Below are 22207 nucleotides of genomic sequence, written 5' to 3'. Positions count from 1 at the left end.
CCAAGTAGATAAATAGGTACCACTGTGGCAGGAAGGTAGACGGTGTTTCCATGCGCTCTGGTTTCCGTCACAATGTCCCATTGCATCAGAAGCAGTTTAGTTATGCTGTCCACATGACCCAGAAAGCTGTCTGCGGACAAACACCGGCTCCCTCTGCCTGAAAGCGAGATGAGTGCTGCAACCCCATAGTTGCCTTTGACTGGACTTAACCGTCTAGGGGTCCTTTACCTTTTTTTAATACCTTGTCAGAGCCCATAAGTGGTTGTCTCGAATCCCTGCAAAACTACACAGCAACTCTGTTCCCAATCCAAACAGCAGGATCACAGTAGGGCTCCCATGTGTTGTGCAGCCTGCATGAATGAATCAAGTGCAAGTCTCACACACCTCACTTTTTGTGGGGACTGCTTCCTATACATCTAGCTTAGCACTTGCATTATGACCAAGCAGCCTGGTATATATATTTTTTCTGTAGGTGAGCTTGTAAGAAAAACATATTTCTATGTGTGCATATACACACACACAATCCGGAAGCCGAATGTTGCAGATTCATCTGTGAGAGAGAAATATGTTGATAATAAACATGCAGATTGAAGAGAAGCTTAAAAATTAAGTTCTCAAATGATTAAATAACTAGGCCCATGCAAAATTAGAACAGAAGGAGGTGCCTGTTAGCAAAGACCAGTGAGCAAGCAGACATGTGCAGAGTCAGAAGTAAAAATAAATACTGACATACAAGTGTCAGGACAAAAGGTGGGATGGAGAGAGTCAGCAGTGCCAACTTGAATAAAATATTGGGGAGCCCCAGGTAAGCCCCGCACCGCATAATCAATCACATGATGCTGGGCACACACACCATTGAATGGGAATGCGAAATCAACTTTGTGGGGGCCTGGCCCCCTCAAATATTTTATTGTCGGGGCCAAAGCCCCCACGGCCCCTAGGAGTTGGCTCCTATGGAGAGAGTCATGAAATGTTTGTCCAAATAACCTTTGACGATGCCATGGAATAAAGTTGAGAGAATGCAGTGTGATGGCCTTTTCTTGCCCAAGTTCCATGCTTCATGACGTTGCAGCAGTCCCTGTAGATATGCACACAGCTAGCAGGGAATTTCTCATAGGAAATTCAGTGCCTACATGCCAACTGAATCAGAGCCAGAAAAGGGCCTCTGAGGTGGGGGGAGGAAAAGAGGGGAGATATCAGCAGTCTTGCATGATTTCCAAGATATGCAGAAGTGCCAAAGGCCCCCCCCAAAAAAATGCTTTAAAATCATGGTGGGCTCCTCTGCCCTTCAATGAAGATCCAGTATATACAATAACTTCTAAAGCTATGACATTTTGCATGTCAGATGGAAAAGAAAAACAGTGAATTGACGGACAGTGAGGAGCAACTTATACATCCTGGCATTGCCTAGCTGCAACCCTATAAAGGAGCAGTCCTAATAGGGGGCCGAGGATGTGCTGCAACATTTCACAGCTTTGCTTGTGAATGTCAGAAAATGCCATCAGGACATAAGAAAATCTCGGCCGGATCAAACCAAAGGCCCGTCTAGCCAGGCATTCTGTTCTGAAAGTGGTCAGCCAGTTGCCCATCAGAAGCTCACAGGCAGGAGGACTTGAGTGCAATAGCCCTTCAAACCAGGATTTTACCTTTTATATACCTCACCAGTGGCACCCTGTATGACACTAAAATTCAGCATCCCACTTCTCACACCACATTCTACAGCTTCGTTTTGGCGCCCCCTGCAGCTCGGCACCCAGTGTGATCGCACCAGTTGCACCCTACTAAGGCCACCTCTGACCTCTTAGTGGGTCAGGTACAGAACATTTTGATCGTAAGGTGCATCACAAGGTGCATATTGTTAAGTTAATATTTTTTTTCTGTGCTTGAGCCTAAGAGGTGAGATTTCTAACCGGGCTGTAATGTACACCGCTAAACTAATCTTGAGCATCTGTGTTTCTTCAATCGCCTGAAACTCCTCAGATAGAACACAGCGCTGCAAACTTAGATGCAAAAGCAAAGCAGGTCTTAAACTCTTGTCTTGTGTTTACAAGCGCCAGAATCAGAAGGAATCTGAAAAGCAAGATGCCCAGAGTGTGTAACAAGATATTCCGTGCACCTGCATTGAAAAACAATGCTGTAGTAGAGGGAGGAATACAGCCGTTGCCTATATAAATTACTTTTTGAACTCTAGCTGTCTCGCAGCAGAATTTTGGATGGTGAGTGTCAACTTGGAGTCCACATAAAATATTTAGTTGATAATTTTTCAGTTACAAGAGTTGGCAGGGAAGCAGAGTAATAAAAGTGCAGCCATTGATATCTTCTGGGTGCAAATAAGGGTAATGCAACATTAGTATGAAACACAGTACGAGGTTACCGTGAAGTTATTTTTGTTTATTCATTTTTTATTTACTAAATTTAATTGGTTGCTTTTTTCTACCAAGGCAACTCAAAGTGACTTGTGATTAATAATAATAATAATAATAATAATAATAATAATAATAATAATAATAAATTTATTAATTATACCTATGCAAAAGAAAAACAAATATCTAAAAGGCAATTTTATTTTTAAAAGGCAGGATTAAAACATCCCACCCACTGAAGGAGTCCACAGATAAGATGTTAAAAACATGAAAGTAATGCCTACATGGGAAATTAGTCATTCGCAAAGTGTTCCTAACTAGCAGTTTTTAAAAAACTAGCATTCCTGAATGAATTGAATGGTATCAAACTTACGTTTTACTCATAATACAGTGGTGCCTCACTTAACGAATGCCCTGCTCAATGAAATTTACGCTTAACGAAAGGATTTTTCGAGCGGAGGTTACCTCGCTAGACTAATGCGTTTTACGAAAAATTCGTCTAGCGAATCGCGGTTTCCCATAGGAATGCATTGAAATTCAATTAATGCGTTCCTATGGGCAAAAAAAATTCAAAAAAAAATTCAATGCATTCCTATGGGATTCGCTAGACGAATTTTTCGCTATAAGAAAAGACCCGTGGAATGAATTAATTTCGTCTAGCGAGGCACCACTGTAGACCCATTCAAATTAATGAACATGACTTCAGTTCGGCCCATGAATTTCAGTAGGCCTACTCTGTGTAAAACCACGTCAAATACTCCCCACTGTTTTTGGTTATTCCCTCAGGAAAGCGTTTCGACGAAAGCCACTTCAGCTATATGGCTGCATGTGTGTGTGTGTGTGTGTGTGTTTGTGATGTCTCCCTCCCCTTCCTGCCGTTCTGTTCACAAAGTGCTTGATTGGCTGCAAGCGCATTTCCCCGTACAACATGAGTGCCACAAACAAAGGACAAGAAGATGTTCCCAAGGTTCCGCAGGGAAACAAGCCTACGCTGCTTAACCGCCCCCCCCCCAAATGGGCAAGTTAATCATGGTGGACAACGTTAATAGCAACCCACATGCCTGCTCCTAAGGGCAGAGAATGAATGAGCGCCCAGCCAGAGCTGTGCAAAGTTGTCTGGGTATCCATTACTGTTTGGGTTCTCTGTATGTTTTACGAAGAAGATACTCTCAGCCTTGCGGCCAGAGGCTGCCCTTTTAGTCGGTTTCAGCGGAAAGCAGCTGCGTTCGTAAAGCCTTTGCCCGCCTCCTCCCGCAGTCCCTGCCGTGGATAGGAATTTAAAGGCGTCCATGAGTATAATGTGGTTGTGAAGAAGAGCAGCAGACCCTGTTTCTTTCACTAACTAGCGGTTTACTTTCAAATAGGTAAATGATGAGCTGCTGCAATTAATTCAGAGATTTGTAGCAGAATAATTATTCTCTTTGAACGTATCCAGGGATTTTATGGCCCTTTTTACTGTAGGGGTTTCCCCCCCTCCCCCCGGTGCTCTGCAGAGCTAATGAGCCAAGACTGATGGCAGGTGCAGATTTGAATTTTTCTCTTTGGTTTAGTGTCCAGTCCTCAAGTCCAAATTGAGGCAGGCGCTGTATTATGGTAGGAGAAAAGGCAGCCACATTGCACTTGTGTGCCTTCAGGTGGGATGGCCATTTTCTTTCCTTTTACCTTTTCTAGATACACTCCTGGTGGAAGTTATAGTTCAAAGCACCAGGTTAGGGACACTGGTCCTGTATAATTCAAAGGTTGATAGATAAAAGCATGGTTTAGGCTAGGACTGGGCATGATCGGCTTTTCAACATCTCGATGCAGGGCAGTCTCGAGCAGGTCGGGCGCCCTGGCGCTGAGGGGCGGAGATTGCTCCGGCACCCCCGCCCTCGCAGGGCGCAGCATGGCTTCCACGCGGCTTTGCCGCGCAGCGCCCCGCCTACCGCCCTGGCGCCCTGCGTCACCGGGACTCTACCTAGAGCCGGCCCTGTCTCAATATTATGACCAGCCAAACATCGCAATATAGTGATACATCACAATGTTGGAAAGTGGAGGGAGGAACACGCTGCATTGGCCTCGGCCCCGCCAGGGTGAAACCACCACTCCTACCAGCGCCCGGTAGGAGGCAGCAGAGAAAGTAAGGCAGAGGCAAACCCAACCACTGGGCACCATTGCACTCTGGCCCTCAAATTGGTCCTGGATGATGTATTGATACATCAGCCAGGCCTAGTTTAGACCAAATTGAAATATATCTGTGTATTCCACCACCCCACACACCCCGTGATTAAACATCTTTTCTCCTCTAAGGGTAGTGTTTAATAACCCTCTGTAAGCAGGTAGTTTTGTTTCTCTTACCTGCAAGACTCTCTCTCTCTCTCTCTCTCTCTCTCTCTCTCTCTCTCTCTCTCTCTCTCTCTCTCTCTCGTCCTCCTGGTTTCACTTTGCCTTCCATCTGCCAGTTTTAAGGTTTCAAAGCAACGACGCCAGTGAATTATTAATACCAAAATGAAACCCATGTTCTTCCGAGATGGTTATGTAATAGCAGCAACGGCACCAAACTCATCTAATGATCTTTCCCTCCCGTGCCATGTACAGCGAACTAATAGCTTGCAAGTTCATTTGCAACTCGTTTGGTTTTCAGAAAAAAAGCATTCTAGACAATTGAATAATCCTGCCGAAAGAAACAACAAAAGGTTTTGAGCGTCCTGCTCAGTTGCAGGGGTAGCTGCACCCCATGTGGTTTATTTATTTGTTTTCTTGTGTTTATATTCCACCTCTTCCCCCATCGTAATGGGACTCAATGTGGCATGCACACGATTTCCCAGGGACTGATTGTACCCGGGCCTGCTGAGCTTTCAACCAAAGAAGGGTCGCCACATGCCTTCAGATCGTACTCTGGGAAGGAAAACATAACTTGCCAGTCCTCCACCTGATCACCCCATTCAGAAGAAGGCCCATAGATGTAGAAGAGGACCTTCTTCCACTGTGAATGGCAGGAAGTGTTGCAGTGCACTTGAAGCCGTGGGAGCACTGTAGGGGGTGCCTTTCAAGGGGCAAGAGGGCATTGCATGCATCTGACGGGGTACCACTCTGATACAGCTCTCTGCATATATATATATTGGGGGGGGGGGATAGTGGAAGGTTGAGCCCATTATGACAGCAACATAAACCCCACATTAAGACTGCAATCCTGAACATGCTTACCAACAGTAAATCCTGTTGAACTCAATGGGGGGCTATGTTCAGAAGTGGGCAAGTGTAGAAAATGGCAATTTCCCCCTGTGGAGCCTCATGACTAGCATCTTTTCAGAATTGCTAAAGAATAAAGTTGGGGAACACTCAGGAAAGCAGGATAGCAGATAGCAGGATCAAGAAGGAAGGAGCGATGTTTCTGAATTACTGCTGCACAGTCCAGAGTGTGTGGGGGGGGGGGCGCAGGGTGTTTATCCTAGTGGACCATGGACCCAAGAGTACTTGAGGATTCTGAAAGAGAATGAAAAATATATGATTGCTACTGAGAGAAGGGGGCCCATGCCTACGGTACTACAGATGAAGGTTAAGTTGGTTCTGGAATAGCTCCTTTCAGTTTTCCAGGCTTTGTGGGGCAGGGGAACGGAATTATTTTTAGTTTCTGACATTGATTTTTTCATTTCCAACACACAGCCGTGAGACCCATCGTAGCAGAAACATGAGCTTTAGTGCTTTTTAGTTGAATCATCCTACTGATGCCCTCCCGTTTTGTGTGTGCCTTTTCGTTTTCTTTGTTGGGGTAGAGTAACATAAGGGAGATGCAGCTAATAAGCTCGTACAAAGATTGATTTCATGTCCTCAGCTGGGCGTTGCGCTAAGCCTTATTCTCTGAGGTATAACATCTGTGGGGAGCCTTTCACTGCTCTTCTGCAGCAGCATTCGTTTTTGTCAAAATTATGCCCACTTCTTGTCTGGTTTGCTTTTCTTTCAAAATCCTTCTTTCCTTGCCAGCCCTCCTGTATTTTGGTTAAGCTATATATATATATAAAAGGAGCAGGCTAGTGCTGTGGTGCTTTTATTGTTGTTTTGATCTGTAAAGTGTTTACTTGCTTTTTAAGAATTACCTTTTTTAAAAAGCTTTTTTTCTGTTTTGCCTGTGTTTTTGTATTTTTATCTGTAAGCCACCTTGAGTCCTGGTCTGGGGAAAATGGGATATATAACAAATATAACCATCCTCATCAGTTCCACTTCTATTACTATTAAATTCCAAGGATGGTCACACTACCATCCCAGCTCTTGTTTTCTTCCAGGACGTATTATTATTATTATTATTATTATTATTATTATTATTATTATTATTAATAATAATACCCCGCCCATCTGGGCAAAATATTAAAATACAGAAATCATCAAAAATTAAAAGCTTCCCTAAACAGGGCCTTGAGATGCCTTCTAAAGGTCTGGTAGTTGTTGTTCTCTTTGAACTCTAGTGGGAGGGCATTCCACTACCAAGAAGGCCCTCTGCCTGGTTCCCTGTAACTTGACTTCTCATAGCGAATATGTTGTTGCTTCAGTTTGACTAAGCAACAGGAAGGTCCACATTTAATATTTTTTTAGAGAAAGAGGTGCAGCTCAGTGCTTTGCATGCAGACCTTTTCAGTGACGCATGTTCTGGTTTCATTCAGAATGTGCTGGGTTACTGCAATGCGCTCTACATGGGGCTGCCTTTGGAGACTGTCTGGAAACATCAGCAAGAACACTTGTGGATTCCAAATGACAGGACCACATTGCACGGATTCTGTACTGGTTACATGGGCTGCCAGTTTGTTTCTGGGTGCAATTTAAAGGTTTGGTTTTGGTGTTTATAACCCTAACTGATTTGGGACCAGGTTATCTGAAGGCTTACCTGCGGCAATATGACCTGTTTTGAGGACCTGCTTCCTAGCTTATCAATGAGAAATGCCAGGAACAATTTTCACGGTGGTGGCCTTGTGTTCATGAAATTCCTTTCCTCTTAAGAAAAGTGTATAAGCTCCATAATTGTTGATTTTAAGGCATTCTGGCTACACTATTATTAATAGCTATGTATTGATTGCTACTGATAATTTTGAGGTATAATTTTAAATCTGATGGTTGGGGGGTTTTCTACAGAATTTTGAACACCACCTTTAGAGGGCAACGTGCATTTATACATCTTAAATAAGTGATTCTGCTTATTTCAGTAACAGTACGGCGTACATATTTCTGTGGCGCGGATTATCGAAAGCTGCGATCTTGACAAGCCAGCTTACTGCGGTGGCTCTCTGCCACGTTTCAGCTCCTATTGGCTTCATGCCACGATGCTAACCTGACGGCTTGGCTCTAAAAATAACATCCGATTGAAGTGTCTTCACTCTCTTGAACTGCATTTTTTTTTAGATCTCGTTTGGCAGTTCTTTCCTCTGCAATGTTCAAACCTGGGTATGCGTTGCTGACGTGGAAACAAACAAAACAGGAAGTAGAATGCGAGCAGTGGAAGGGCAACTCTTAAAAATATTTGTTATAAGTGAATTATAATCCCTATATTTAGGGCTTTAGAAGAATCCTAAAAGCATAGCAGAGCCCCCCAACCCAAGCCCACCCAAAATGTGTATGGAAACTGAGCAAAGAGATGGGCAGGGGGAGACATGGAGGTACCCACAAGCTTCTTATTCCCTTAAAATAGCATACAGACACAGTTCGGTCTATGTGTGTATATCCATGGCAAGTCCCACTGAACTCCTAGGTACGTATGTATAGGATTGCAGTTTACCGTAAGTGCTGCAGGTAACAGGAGAAAACTTGCAGGGATCTCTACAGTGAAATGTTTCGGTCCCATTAACTAGAGGATCCCAAATTTTTGGGTTAAGTATGAACCCCATGTTTGATGTATCAATTACTCAATTTGTCGGGCACTGCAAAACACTGGTTTTCACTGCAAAACAAAAACCCTGCAAAACTTTGGTGCAGGTTTGGAGGAAATTCCAAATTACGGGGTCCAAACTGTTACCTTATTTCTCCTCTTATCCCATCCCTTTCCAGTGGAGTCCTTTGCGTGCGTCCCAGAAAAATAGCTTAGGGTTTTTTTTTTAAAAAAAGGTATTTTCATTCTAGTTCTAGTGAAAAGTCTATTAGTGAAGATTCTGAAACTGACTTTTAAAAGCTGTACTCTTCGGTCCTACAGGCAGTGTGCCTAAGGCTGGGAAAGTGTTTCATTATCTCTAGGATGCTAGATGTCCCAAAAATCTGTAACGGGTCACCTATTGCAGGCACATTGCAGACTTGGCTTGGATATATATCCACAATGAAGAGGTTCTTTGCGTTTCCGAGACACATGCCTAAATTTGGGAGTTGGAGCTAAATGGGATTCCGCGTGTCCCCTGGCAGAAAGTGCAGCTGAATGCAAACATGCTTTTACTGTGGATTACAGGCTTGGCTAGTCATCTGACAGGCACTTTTAATGGCGTCAGGAAGACGTGCAAGAGAAGCACACTGACCTACTTTTCCCTCTTTACTTCATTTCTTAACCACTGCTCCAAGCAAATAAAATGTTAATAGAGAAACTCGTTGGAAAACTCGATACAACTTCAAGGAGCTTCTCTATGCTGCGTGCTTCTTTTAAGAATTTGAGGTTTTCTCAGGGTAGTTCTGCAGTTCAAAGATAATCTGAATGTTTATATTCTCTCTGGGGAAGTGAGCTGCTTGCAGGACCGTCTCCCTACCCCCCCCCCCCATCAACTGCTTCAACAGCTTTAATGAGTGGAGTGATCTGCTTCAAGTTTTGCTAAATGATTTAGAGTGACTCCACCTGAGGGATACCCTTTAGGAAGCAATGATATATTAAGTGATCTAAATGTGTTTTTGTGGGGCTTTCAGAATGTTGGGTATTACTTTTCTCTCTATCTGCATTTGGTCTCCTATTTACCAAGGGAGAGAAATGAGACTGAGGTTTTTTTTGTTAGTCCTACCCAGAGAAGACCTACAGTGGTACCTCGGCTTAAGTAAACGATTGGTTTCAGACGTCTGTACTTAACCTGAAGCGTACTTAACCTGAAGCAAACTTTCCCATTGAAAGTAATGGAAAGTGGATTAATCCATTCCAGACGGGTCCGCAGAGTACTCAACCTGAAGCGTACTTAACCCAAAGTATGTGTAATTGGTTCTGGAAGTCCGTACTTAACCTGAAGCGTACTTAACCTGAAGCGAACTTTCCCATTGAAAGTAATGGAAAGTGGATTAATCCGTCCCAGACGATCCACAGAGTACTTAAACTGAAGCGTACTTAACCTGAAGCAAACTTTCCCATTGAAAGTAATGGAAAATGGATTAATGCGTTCCAGGCTGGTCCGTGGAGTACTTAAACTGAAAGTACTCAAACCAACGCATACTTAAACCGAGGTATGACTGTATTAAAGTTAATTAACCAGGCTTCCCTGTTAATTCCTGAATGGATTCGGACTTTTTAACTGAGCCTGTCTCCAAAGGATCAATTTTATTAGTTTTCAATTTCAGTCAAACATTAACCTCATTACAATATCAATTTATAATGCAATTATTAATACCAATCATTCAAGAACCAAATTATATAATTTAGTTAAAGTGGGGCCCCGCATGCCAGATTTGATGATTTTATTTATTTCCACGGGGCATATCAGGAGAGGCAGTCCCGTAGGTACGAGGGTCCTAGGCCGCATAGGGCTTTAAAGGTCAAAACCAGCACCTTAAACCTTACTTTGTACTCCAATGGGAGCCAGTGCAGCTGGTAAAGCACTGGATGAATGTGATGCCGCGGCAAAGACCCCATAAGGAGCCTCGCTGCGACATTCTGCACCCGCTGCTTCAAAGGGCAGCCCCGTGTAGAGTGAGTTACAATAATCAAGCCTGGAGGTGACCGTCACATGGATCACTGTGGCCAGATCAGGGCGAGAGAGATAAAGGACCAACTGCTTGATATGACTGCTTGATGGAAAAATGCCACCTTTGCTGTGGCTGCAACCTGTGCCTCCATAGAAAGGGAGGCGTCAAAGGTTACACCCAGACTCTTGACAGAAGGCTCTGGCACTAATTGAGCCCCCGCAAGAGATGGAAGTTGGCCCCCCAACCCCATGTCGTCCCGACCGAGCCAGAGGATCTCTTGTCTTCGAAGGATTTAACTTCAGCTGGCTCCCACGCAGCCATCCAGCCACAGCTTCCAAGCATCTGGTCAGTGTGTTCGGGGCCAAGTCATGGCGGCTGTCCATCAACAGATAAAGCTAGGTGTCATCAGCATATTGATGACAACCCAGCCCAAAGCACCGGACAATCTGGGCAAGGGGACGCATAAAGATATTAAAAGGCATCGGGGAAAGGATTGCGCCTTGCAGGACTCCACACACCAAGGAGTGCCATGACGACAACTCCTTCCCTAGCGCCACCCTCTGTCCCCGACCTGAGATAAAGGAGCACAGCCATTGTCAGACTGTGCCCTGAATCCCTACGTCGGCAAGGCAGTGGTCCAAAAGTTCATGATTGACCATGTCGAAGGCAGAACCTCTGCTTCTTAATGGTGGCGTTGGAGGATTTTTGCCAGGGAAAGTGCTTTTGTACTTAGCACCTCCCTGTCCCCTCCATGCTGGAGCAAGATCCAGGTACCAAGACGAACTGCAAGTGAAGCCCGTCCCCCCCCCCCCCGGTCCCTGGAAGGAATTTGCAATGATGATTAACCCTTAGTCATCCTTGTTTTTTCTTGGCCTACGATCTCCCACTGTCGTGGGGGCTGCCTCTATTAAGGTGGAGCGGAACCCGAAGCCCCTAAAATATTTTTTTGAAGCCAGTGGACTGGCAGCTGGGCTAGCTCAATTGATAGAGCATGAGACTCTGGGCATTGCAGGGGGTTTGACTAGATGACCCCCGTGGTTCGTTCCAACTCTACAAATTCTATGATTTATCCCCAGCTCGGTCCAAGCTACAAAATATTTGCTTCTTCCCCCAAATGTTACTGTGCATCTAACCTCAAAATTTTTACAACCTCTGGATGGAAGTGAATTCCAAAAGTTGGGTAATGTTCACTGGAAATTTCCCCCTGAAGGTTGTCTTGATCCAGGTTTTGCATAGAAAGGGCACTGCCAAGATGCTTATTTTTTTCATACATTTCTGTCTCAGACTTAGATATTTATTTTCGTCCCATTTCTCAGTTACAAAACTACTAAATTACAATCATTTCTTCTTAATCACACATATCCATTTAGAATTCTTACTGTAAATCTTCATTAAAAATAATGATCCTTACTTCCTGCAACCATTTAATTTGAAGAACTTTGTATCAAATTAACTCACAATAAAAACTTCAATTCTAATTAGTCCTTACTTTTGTCTAATTCATTGCTCCTAGAACAGGGTCTTTACTGTAATATTTTCAGAATTTATCTGAGCTGTGCTTCTTTACATCCTTTCTCTCCCCACCTCCCTTTCTTCATCCAGTGAGTTAGCTTAACAAATGTAATTAGGGTCCAACATGCATATTCTTAATTCGTAATTTTGGGTTACTAATTTTTTTAGTAATGGGCTATCAATATTTTTTTACGAGACCAGTAAAACTAGAAAGTAGATCTGAATAATTATTAAGCCAATAAAACCAGTAATTAATGATTTCTAAAATACATGGAATATTGATGGATACAAACTAAAATAAAACTGCCAAGAGACTTAGCTTTGCTGGCTGTAGAGATCATACACACATCACTTGCAACCCGCAACCTGTTTACAATTGTTATTCATTCTTTTGGTAACCTTGCAGGGTAGGTTCCTACTATTTCCATTTTGCAGACGGAAAATTGAACTTGAGAAAAGTCCACAACCACTTACAGGGCAATCCTAGCTAGGCTTATTCAAGTCCTATTGAATTAAATGGGGGCATACTGCCAGGTAAGGGGTTAGGATTGCAGCCTTAATTGGTCAAGCCCAGCACTTTATCTAGTAGTTTCACTGGTGTGCAGAACTGTAGCCTAACTGGGGGGGGGGGTGCCAAGGGTGCCAAAAAAAAATCATTTACTTGAGTTTTCTCACTGCTCTTTTAAAGCCAAATCTGTATTTATTTGTTATACAGTAAAAGTAAATAATTTAGATACTGAACTCTGCACAGATGGGGAAGTCTTAAGGATGGCATTACAAGTGTTCCTGTTGTGTTTGTATATCCAAGCTCAAAGCAGAGGGAGGAACAATCATTAGGGTTGTATTAAAATGACAGACTGGACAAATAATGCACATTGACTAGGTAAGTGCTTCATGGGACTCCAAAACTTGTGGAATGATGTGCAAAAGCAAGAGTTGCGCCATTTGCCTCCGTACTGAGCATGCTAACGATGCAGTTTTGCAATTGCACAAATAGTTTATTCTCCAGCACTGAAGTTAGAACGAAGACAACCATATTCTATCCCCCCCCTTCCACTTCTACTGTTCCACTTATAAGGTCTAAAAATAAACAAAAGCATTATCATGGAATCCCAGAAATCAGATAGTGGAAACCAGATGTCAAATGACTGTGTGGAGGCTGGAAAACGTTAAACACTGCTAGAGCAATTGGTATTCCTTTTGTGTGTGCTCTGAGTTCATAGTAGTTGCCTCCCATTCTAGCCTCACAACAACCCAGTGGGGTAGGTTAGGGTGAGATTTGGTAATTGGCCCAAGATCATTCAGCATGCCTGATGGTTGAGTGGGGATTTGAACCTAGTTTTGCTCACGTCTAGTCTGACAGTCTACTCTACACCTCACCCCACAGCTCTCGGGAGACCCAGACTAGTTTATATGTTTATAGTGAGCAATCCTCATCATGCCTGCTCAGATGTAAGTTGTATTGGATTCAATGAGATCGGAATTGCAGCCTTAAATGTAGTGTCATATATTTCATAAAAATATCATGGCTCCCACATCCATATTTTTAAAACAAATAATGGTACACAAATGTGATCGTATATGTCTGATTTGTGCGTCAGCTGGTGTGCGCAGTGAACAGTAGGTACACTTTCGCATTAAAACAACAAACTGACTTACTTCCATTGAAGGCAAATGACCTTTATTCATTAACTACGATAAAGTTATGTTCAGTAGCAATACGGAATACTGATTTGAAATAGAGCTGAAGTTATAGTTACTCTGCAGTACATAACATGGAGTGAATAATACGGTCTCTCTCTTTTTTAGAAGTGAAAAATTACAGAAAAGGACGTTGCTTCACTTCTTTCACTGACAGTACTATTATTAGTTGTTGTTGTTGTTAGACTTTATACCCTTCCATTCATCTTAAATGAATAAACGACGAGTAACAACAGTGTAAAGGCACAAAATACAATGCTATTAAAAACAAGGGGAATAACCAGTTGTGCTTAAATGCAGACACTGGTCTCTATATCGTTGTGCAGGCTATATAAATGCATACTTAGAGTGCATGGAGGAAGAGGAAGGTCTTTAGCTACTGGTGAAAGATGAGTCACCTTTGTGCCAGCCAGTGCAATATTTTTTTTAGAAAAAGAGGTGCAGGAACTCGCCATGAACGCCTCCATCGTTCTCTTAGAATGGCAGTGTGGCCCACCTGAGAGGTGCTGGAACTGAGTTCTGGCTGGGGGAATCATAGAATCGTAGAGTTGGAAGAGACCACTAGGGCTATCCAGTCCAACCCCCTGCCGAGCAGGAAACACCATCAAAGCATTCTTGACATATGCCTGTCAAGCCTCTGCTTAAACAGCCCTGGTGCCAGCCAAATCTCAAGGGGGAGGGCGTTCTGCAACTGGGATATTATTCCTGTGAAAGTGTTCTGAAGAAGATAGGTATGCTTGCATTCTGGAGAACAGAAAGATTTGCCAAATTCCACGGCCTGTTTCTGATCTCTTTAAATTTTGATTAAAAGTTCCCTTTTATGGATCAGCTGCACCCCAAGACTTCCCTGGTGAAACGTGTACTATCAGCTCGAGTGGTTTTGCCCTGCGAGAGCAGGATCATCAGCCATGCATTCCTCTCTTCTGGGAGTGGAGATCAGCAGCTATGCCAAATTATACCATACCATGTGCAGTCGTTTGTGATGTAAATTACAACCAGCTCAGGCCTCCTTGTTGGGCCACCACCACCATCTAATGAGTGGCCACTTGTTGAAACCAGACAGCAGGCTCGAGGGGAAAGGGTCTGCCTTCAGTGAGCTGGAACACCCTGTCCTTTGCTTCCTATTCTGTATAATACCCAAGTTTCATCTTTTGTTTTCCATGCAGGAGTCTGGAAACTGGGTCAGTTAATCCAAGTAGAAAGCATCGTTTTATTGAGTTAACTCTGTGGTGGACTGCTGCTGCTTTGACTTATCGAAACAAGCTTCCTGGTTTGCAATAAGTCTCCCCATTGAAGTTATCCAGGATCTTCTGTAATAATGTTGAATTTAAATCAACAACAACAAAAAACAAAAAAACCCACCACTCTTCTTTTGAAAAATGAAGTGTTTCCAGAAACAACTGCCCCCCCCCCTTGTCTCCTTTGCCACTTGTTTTGATCAGTAAATTAGATCAGCCTTTGTAACTCTTAAAACCATTTCGCTTAAAACAGTATAGCAGAAAGTGAAAAGTGAGAAGATTATCAGTAGATCAAATGAGAATTTTGGAGATTCTGGACCATATGTTGCAGACTGCAGCTTTTAAACCAGTCTGATAATTACAGGCTTGAGATATTCCTTAGGATCACAGCTGAATCAGCAGGGGGGGGGGGTGGAAGTACATTTGAACAGGCTTTAAATCATAAAGCATCGTCATATAGCAATTTTGGTATTTAGTTGCTAAGATTTTCATCTGGAATGCATGTTTCTTCAGATATTTGCAGGCATTAATAATATCCATTGATGGGATGTAGATGGAATGGAGGAAGAATTACTATAAAATATCACAGTAGCACAATAGATTGGAGATTGCATGTTGGATAGGACAAAGTAGGAAAATGTTTTTCTTTCTATTGAACCAAGTTAAATTGGTGCAGGAGTGTTGAAGTTATCAAGTTCTACAAACGTTAATGTCAAGAAAGGGTGTTTCCAGAGCAGCTGGTTTACAAGTGCAAGAAATAAAATGTGCTGTATTGATAAAGATGGTCAAATCTTCATTATTCACAGCACACTACTTGCAAATGTAGGGTTGGGACAACTGAAAACATCTAGGCTTTGTACACACCATACATATGGGAGCTGTAGTTTGTAATTGTAGCTTTCTTAGGGGTAAACTGCAGTTCCCAATGTTTTCTTTGGGGGGGGAACCATGTACAGTGGTACCTTGGGTTATGGACTTAATTCGTTCCGGAAGTCCATTTTAAGCCGAAGCATTCTTAACCCGAGGCGGGCATTCCCGCGGCCTTGAAAGCGGATTGCGTTCATATCCCGGGACAAAGTTTGCAACCTGGGACACCTACTTCCGGGTTTGTGGAATTCGTAACCCGAAGTGTTCATAAGCAGGACTTTTTGTAACCCGAGGTACCACCGTACTTTAAATGTATGGTGTGTAACACAGCTTTAGACTGCTAAAAACTGGATATCTAATAAACATTCCACCTTTGGAAAGATAATAATGTAATAATAATAATAATTTATTATTTATACCCCGCCCATCTGGCTGGGTTTCCCCAGCCACTCTGGGCAGCTTCCAACCAAATATTAAAAACAGTACAGCACCAGACATTAAAACCTTCCCTAAACAGGGCCACCTTCAGGTGTCTTCTAAATGTAAAATAGTTGTTTATTGCCTTGACATCTGCTGGGAGGGCGTTCCACAGGGCGGGTGCCACTACCGAGAAGGCCCTCTGTCTGGTTCCCTGTAACCTCACTTCTCACAATGAGGGAACCGCCAGAAGGCCCTCGGTGCTGGACCTCAGTGTCCGGGCTGAATGGTGGGGGTGGAGACTCTCCTTCAGGTATACAGGACTGAGGCCGTTTAGGGCTTTAAAGGTCAGTACCAACACTTTGAATTGTGCTCGGAAACGTACTGGGAGCCAGTGTAGATCTCTCAGAACCGGTGTTATGTGGTCCCGGTGGCCACTCCCAGTCACTAGTCTAGCTGCCGCATTCTGGATTAATTGCAGTTTCCGGGTCACCTTCAAAGGTAGCCCCACGTAGAGCGCATTGCAGTAGTCCAAGCGGGACTTCCTAGCAGTTGTAGTGATCTATAATGCACTATGTTTACAATTAACAACGTCATTTTCATTTCCCTTGATTCTTTAGTCTGTCAAACCATTCAGATGTCTTAGACTAGGGGTGGTAACTGTGGTCCTTCAGTTATTGTTGAACTACAAGTCCCATCAGCCACATCCACCATGGTCAATCACAGGAGCCAGCTTCTAGGGGCTGAGGTCCCAAAAATTGTTTTGAGAGGATTGGCCTTCCCCAAAAGTTGATGGGCATTGCCATTCAAATGGTGTGTATGTGCTGCATCTTGTGAGGAATTATTGAATATTTTATTCAGGTTGGCACCCCTGTGGGTGATGATCAGGAATAATAGGAACCATAGTTCCATTCGTCCTAGACTATGAGTCCTTAGGGAACCAAACTATTAACATTTAGAAAAACAGACCAGCCCAAATCAAATCAATGTGAATCTCTGCAAAACGTTCAGTATTCTCATGCTTATAGTGACAATTATTCTGCAGTCTTCTGATCATTTTGAAATGCATACCCTCTATGTATGCACTACAATAATTAAGTTAATTATGAACAGAAAACTGAGTGATTGTGGCTTTAATAAGAGCACCCCCTGAACCAGCAGCTTCCTTGTTCCTTGTGCTCGTAGTCTAAGCCATTACATTGCATCATTTCATAAGAACAACTTGAGTGGAGATGACATGCTCTTTATTGCATGGACATCACAAACAGCACATTGCTTCAGAGCCTGTTATATGTCACTCCATCTCTAAGTGCACAGCAAAAGTTCAAGGACAAAGCGATTGGTTATTGAATGCAATGAGTCTCCTTTTTATGAAGGTATGTCTGATATTCTCAGAAGCAACCATTCTGGAAGTTCAGAGAATGAGAGTAATTCTTTACTTTCTTTTATTTGACTGTTTGCATCAGTTGTTTGAAATAAGAATGATGTGTTTGAAATAAGAACATCTGTTGTTCAATATCTTTTATTTCATTTTTTTTTAAAGAATTTGCAGGTTGCATTAGGAATGCTTAAGGAATACGATTTCTGTGAATTCTGATTTGAAGTAACTGATCCACCTAATGAATGGGTTGGAACATAATTTTTTTTCTTTGGATCATGCATTTCTCCAAATTTTGAAATTCTGTACTTGCTCAAACAACATTTCTGTGGGTTTTGTTTTTTAATATAAAAATGCAAATTAATGTGGAAATTGGATAGAACAGACTTTTGAATGAAACAGATATAGAGCAAAAACAGACTGTTCCATCCATCCCAGTGTTAAATGTTATGGACTACAGTCGTACCTTGGAAATCAAACACAATCTGTTCCGGAAGTCCGTTTGACTTCCAAAATGTTCGAAAACCAAAGCACAGCTTCTGATTGGCTGCAGGAAGCTCCTGCAGCCAATCGGAAGCCCCGTCGGACGTTCTGTTTGTCATGGCTAAAAATTGGCCGCTGTTTCTTAAATGCTAAAAGAACTCTTAAGTCAACATGAGTCAGCGGCCTATAAGGACTCATGCAACCTTTCACCTAATTGTACCTGTATATATAGAGTGGTCAATGTTAGGGTTGGTTGGTTGGTTAGAGCAGTGTTTCTCAACCAGTGTGCCTCCAGATGTTTTGGGACTACAACTCCCATCATTCCTGACCACTGGTCTTGCTAGCTAGGGATGATGGGAGTTGTAGTCCCAAAACATCTGGAGGCACACTGGTTGGGAAACACTGGGTTAGAGGGTAGAAAGCTGGTTGCGTTTGATGTGTAAAGCTGTTGGTTGTGGTTGGAGAAGTTTTTGTTTTTGTAATAAAAGCACCATTCTGCAAAGTACTCTTTTTCAAGGACTCTTTGTGCCCACTAGGGTCCGAGGACCAGGCAAAGGAGGTCAGAACCCTTTTATTTTTTCAAAACACTATTTCCAAAAATAGTTTGCAAACTTGAACAGTCACTTCTGGGTTTGCGACGTTCGGGAGCCAAAAACGTTCGAGAACGAAGCTGTTCGATTTTCAAGGTACGACTGTACTTTATCCAAGCCTACCGTAAAATTAAGCTAATTACTATCAACGGAGGGTTGATATCAGGCAGTGCACTCGGTTACTATCAATGTTTTCTCATTTCAAAAATCCAATAAGCTGATCTGTTGATCTCTGGAGACCTTCATTTCTCCAAATTAGGCGGCTTTCTCCTGACTTTTAGGGAGCATTGATGTAATATTCATACATTCTTAGATGACCAACCTTTGAGTGATGTATGCTAGGAAGGTCAAATTTGGCTATTTATTTCTGTAATCCACTGTCCATGGAAATTGCTGTTCCAGATTTCAAAACCATAGGTCCAAAGGGCATTGGCTTCAAGAAGGTAGCTCCAAAGGGCATTTGAACAGCTGGAATTGGATGAGACAACTTACTAATGACCTATTCATGGCCTCTGTCTCATAGTTTAAATACTTGGGATTTTTTCAGATTTCTCAATGGAAGCATTAACAGTCAAAACTCAGATGTACATGTCTACTCGGATGTAAGTGTCATGGAGTTTAAGGTAAACTTGCAGGTGTAGGATTGCAGCCCAAATGCTTGTTGTTTCAAGGCAGCTGCTGTTCTTTTTGTAGACTGGGCAGAAAAGATCGTGCATGTATATATTCTAACGTGTGTGAGCGCTTCCAATCAAAATGATATCGGAGCTCATCCCACATTAAGGAATTGTGCCACAACCAAGCAGCTCCAAAAGATAGGCAGAGTTTTGGATCTGCAGAGGTTTCCATGTTCTCACCTGTGAGATGGGCAAAACTGGGAATCTCTATGCATCAGGAATATTGGCTTTAATAAAAGAGAGCCCAAGCCTTTGTTGGGACTATGCGTTGGGACTTAGCTCTTAGATGACAATTTTGAATTTGGGTACTCTTAGCAATGATGATAATGCAGACTATTTTAGGCAGAATTGCATACAAACCTGTATGCAATTAACACTGGTGAATTTTCACGAGGACTTAAAAAAAAACCCAACTAACTACCGTATTTTTCCGTGTATAAGACTAGATTTTATCCCTAAAAAATAATGTCACAAATTTGGGGGCGTCTTATACATGGATACATCGCTCCCCATTTTCTTAAATCTGAGTCCCCCAAAATAGGCAGAAAAATACGGTAACTCACAAACTGATGTGGAAATAAGAAGAACTGAACTTTTGATTTGACAATGAGAAACTGCAATGGAAAACTTCATGTATCCCTAATTATGGGCGTGTCTTCTGCCTAATAGCAGCCTAATAATGGCAATTCAATGTTCACTTTAACTTAATTATTCCACTCCTTGCTTAAAAATCCACATAAGCTTTTATTTTGAATGACTGCCTCTATTCCTCTAGGAGCTGTTGTCTATAAAAATACACAAAATGTTGACAGTGAAGATGACCAGGGTGTATTTTAACCACTTGTATCTGATATTCAGCACCTAGCAATTAATACTAATATCTCTTTGCTTAAGGTAAATGTAGTGCTCACTGTTATTTTTTATATTTAGGGGTAAATATCTGTTCCACAGAGTAGATGAAACTGCTCGTGTTCACGGGCTGTCCCTGGGGATAGAATCAATCATTGTACTAGAAAAGGGTGACATTTAAAGAAAGAAACTTGGAGGGAAATGTCATGCTTAAAAAATTAGATTTAAATGCACTAGCTCCTGATTGATTTTTATTGCACTCGGATGGTTACAGTGATTGATTATGAGGCTTACAGATGTTTAGTACCTTTTTCACTTCTCTAATAATCAGAATAATCTAATTTTCAATGTCATTTAATGTACAGTACTGAAGGTTATAATAGATCAAGTTTATAGCAATAGAGCAAGAATTATGTAAGGAATGAAAAGTACATGGAAACCAGGCAGAATTCAGTCTCTATGTGTTGTTGGCAGGGTCTAGAAATTGTGATGTACACGTGGTTCATGTGTTGTCCGAGTCCTTTAAAGCATTTTGGTTTCCTCCAAAACTACTGCCTCCTTTTGTGTGAGAGGATGCTAAAAATGAGCAAGGGCAAATCTACTAGAGAAATGTCTTTAAGTGTGGACACATTGAGGGCTTTGCCTCTCTAAACTATATCTGCACTTAGAGAAAACCAACAGTGTACCAGTTTCCAGTACCTTAATTTTGATTTGTAGAATAACTCAATCCATAACTGAAAAATGTGTCTGTTCACTAGTGGAACAGATTTCAAGGGCCGCAGGAGGCTTGGTGGGAGGGGAAAGAGAAAAAAAGGAAGCTCTCTTCACATTTTCGGTAGCTGGTTCAGATAGTGCTGGATACTACACAATACATTTTATTTTATTATATTGTATTATTATTTTTTTGCTATGTGCTTTACTTTAATACGTGTCTGCATGTGCTGAATATTTATACACTAACATCTCATTTCAAACACAATTGAAATTGTGATGTAGGAAGCCTCTGATATATCTGAATGTATCAAGCCCCTAGATATATTCAGTGTATATTAAATTCTACATGTATCAGTGTGAAAATTCATTTAGGATGTTTGTGTTTTAAAACTGTGTTTTAAAACTGTGCATATTAGCCTTACCTTTGGAATACTGATGATTTCTGTGGGTGCCTTGTGTATGTATCAGTTAGTGTCATCTGGTTTTCCTTCTTGTTTCTTAAGAAGAACCCGGGAGAAGGAAGGATGTTCCTTCATTCCTTCTGCCTGCTCTCACATTCTATAAACCCCTGCTTGGAAGTTTCCTTTCCAGTAGTGAGGGTAGTCTGTAAATTATAAATGAAATGCACAGCTATTACCAGATTCTGGCACTAAACCCAAGCTGATCATCTTAATCATCTTAATCTCCCCCCCCCTTAAGACAAATTCAGCATATCTTAAGAGGAAGTGATGAAAAAGCACAACATAGGGGGGAAACACCAAGGTGGCAGACTTCAGGAAGTTAACAACAACAACAACAACAACAACTTATTACTTATACCCCACCCATCTGGCCGGGCCTACCCAGCCACTCTGGGCAGCTCCCAACAGAATATTAAAAACACAATAAAAATCAAATAATAAAAACTTCCCTAAACAGGGCTGCCTTCAGATGTCTTCTGAAAGTCAGAGAGTTGCTTATTTCCTTGACATCTGATGGGAGGGTGTTCCACAGGGTGGGTGCCACTACCAAGAAGGCCCTCTGCCTGGTTCCCTGTAACCTCACTTCTCGCAGTGAGGGAACCGCCAGAAGGCCCTTGGCGCTGGACCTCAGTGTCCGGGCTGAACGATGGGGGTGGTACAGCTGTCTAAGGTGTCCATTCAAGAGCTTAATGTTTGAAAGGTATCTCAGGTCCCGTCCCACGTCAGAATCAGCTGGTGCCACTGACAGTTGACAATGGTGAACCACCTGGCATTTTAATTGTCCACAATCTAGCATCAAACCAAGGCTTTGTAGGAAATCAAAGCAGTGAACAACTCACAGATCCAGCCTCCCAGCACGGATGATGCAGGGCTGACATAAGTGGCACAGCCTGCCAGGGCCCTGGGATGGTGCTGTGTGCTGACATCAGCCCTGGGCTCACTGTGTCCTGTGCTCATTGGTAGCAGCTAAAGCAGCAAGGCTGGCCCATGTAGTGAAGTCAATGTAAACCTCATCAGTGTCTGGATAGAAGACCACTGTGAGCCTTGGGTAATCTGTTCTGTCCTTTCTGAAAGACAAAGGGACTATGCACAGTGGAACCTCGGCTTTCAAGCGTTTCGGAAGCCGAACAAAT

At 42.5% G+C, this 22207-nt stretch overlaps 1 protein-coding gene across 1 annotated transcript in view; it reads left to right on the top strand.

The window, feature by feature from the left end:
* Positions 1 to 22207, top strand: part of RARB (retinoic acid receptor beta) — a 105863-nt gene that overhangs the window by 58398 nt on the left and 25258 nt on the right. The gene's annotated exons all lie outside the window — the stretch shown is intronic.

This window comes from Zootoca vivipara, chromosome 12, assembly GCF_963506605.1.
Source record: "Zootoca vivipara chromosome 12, rZooViv1.1, whole genome shotgun sequence".
Lineage (NCBI taxonomy): Eukaryota > Metazoa > Chordata > Lepidosauria > Squamata > Lacertidae > Zootoca > Zootoca vivipara.
Note: the sequence above shows the minus strand (reverse complement) of the source record. Positions and strands in the feature narration are given on the sequence as shown.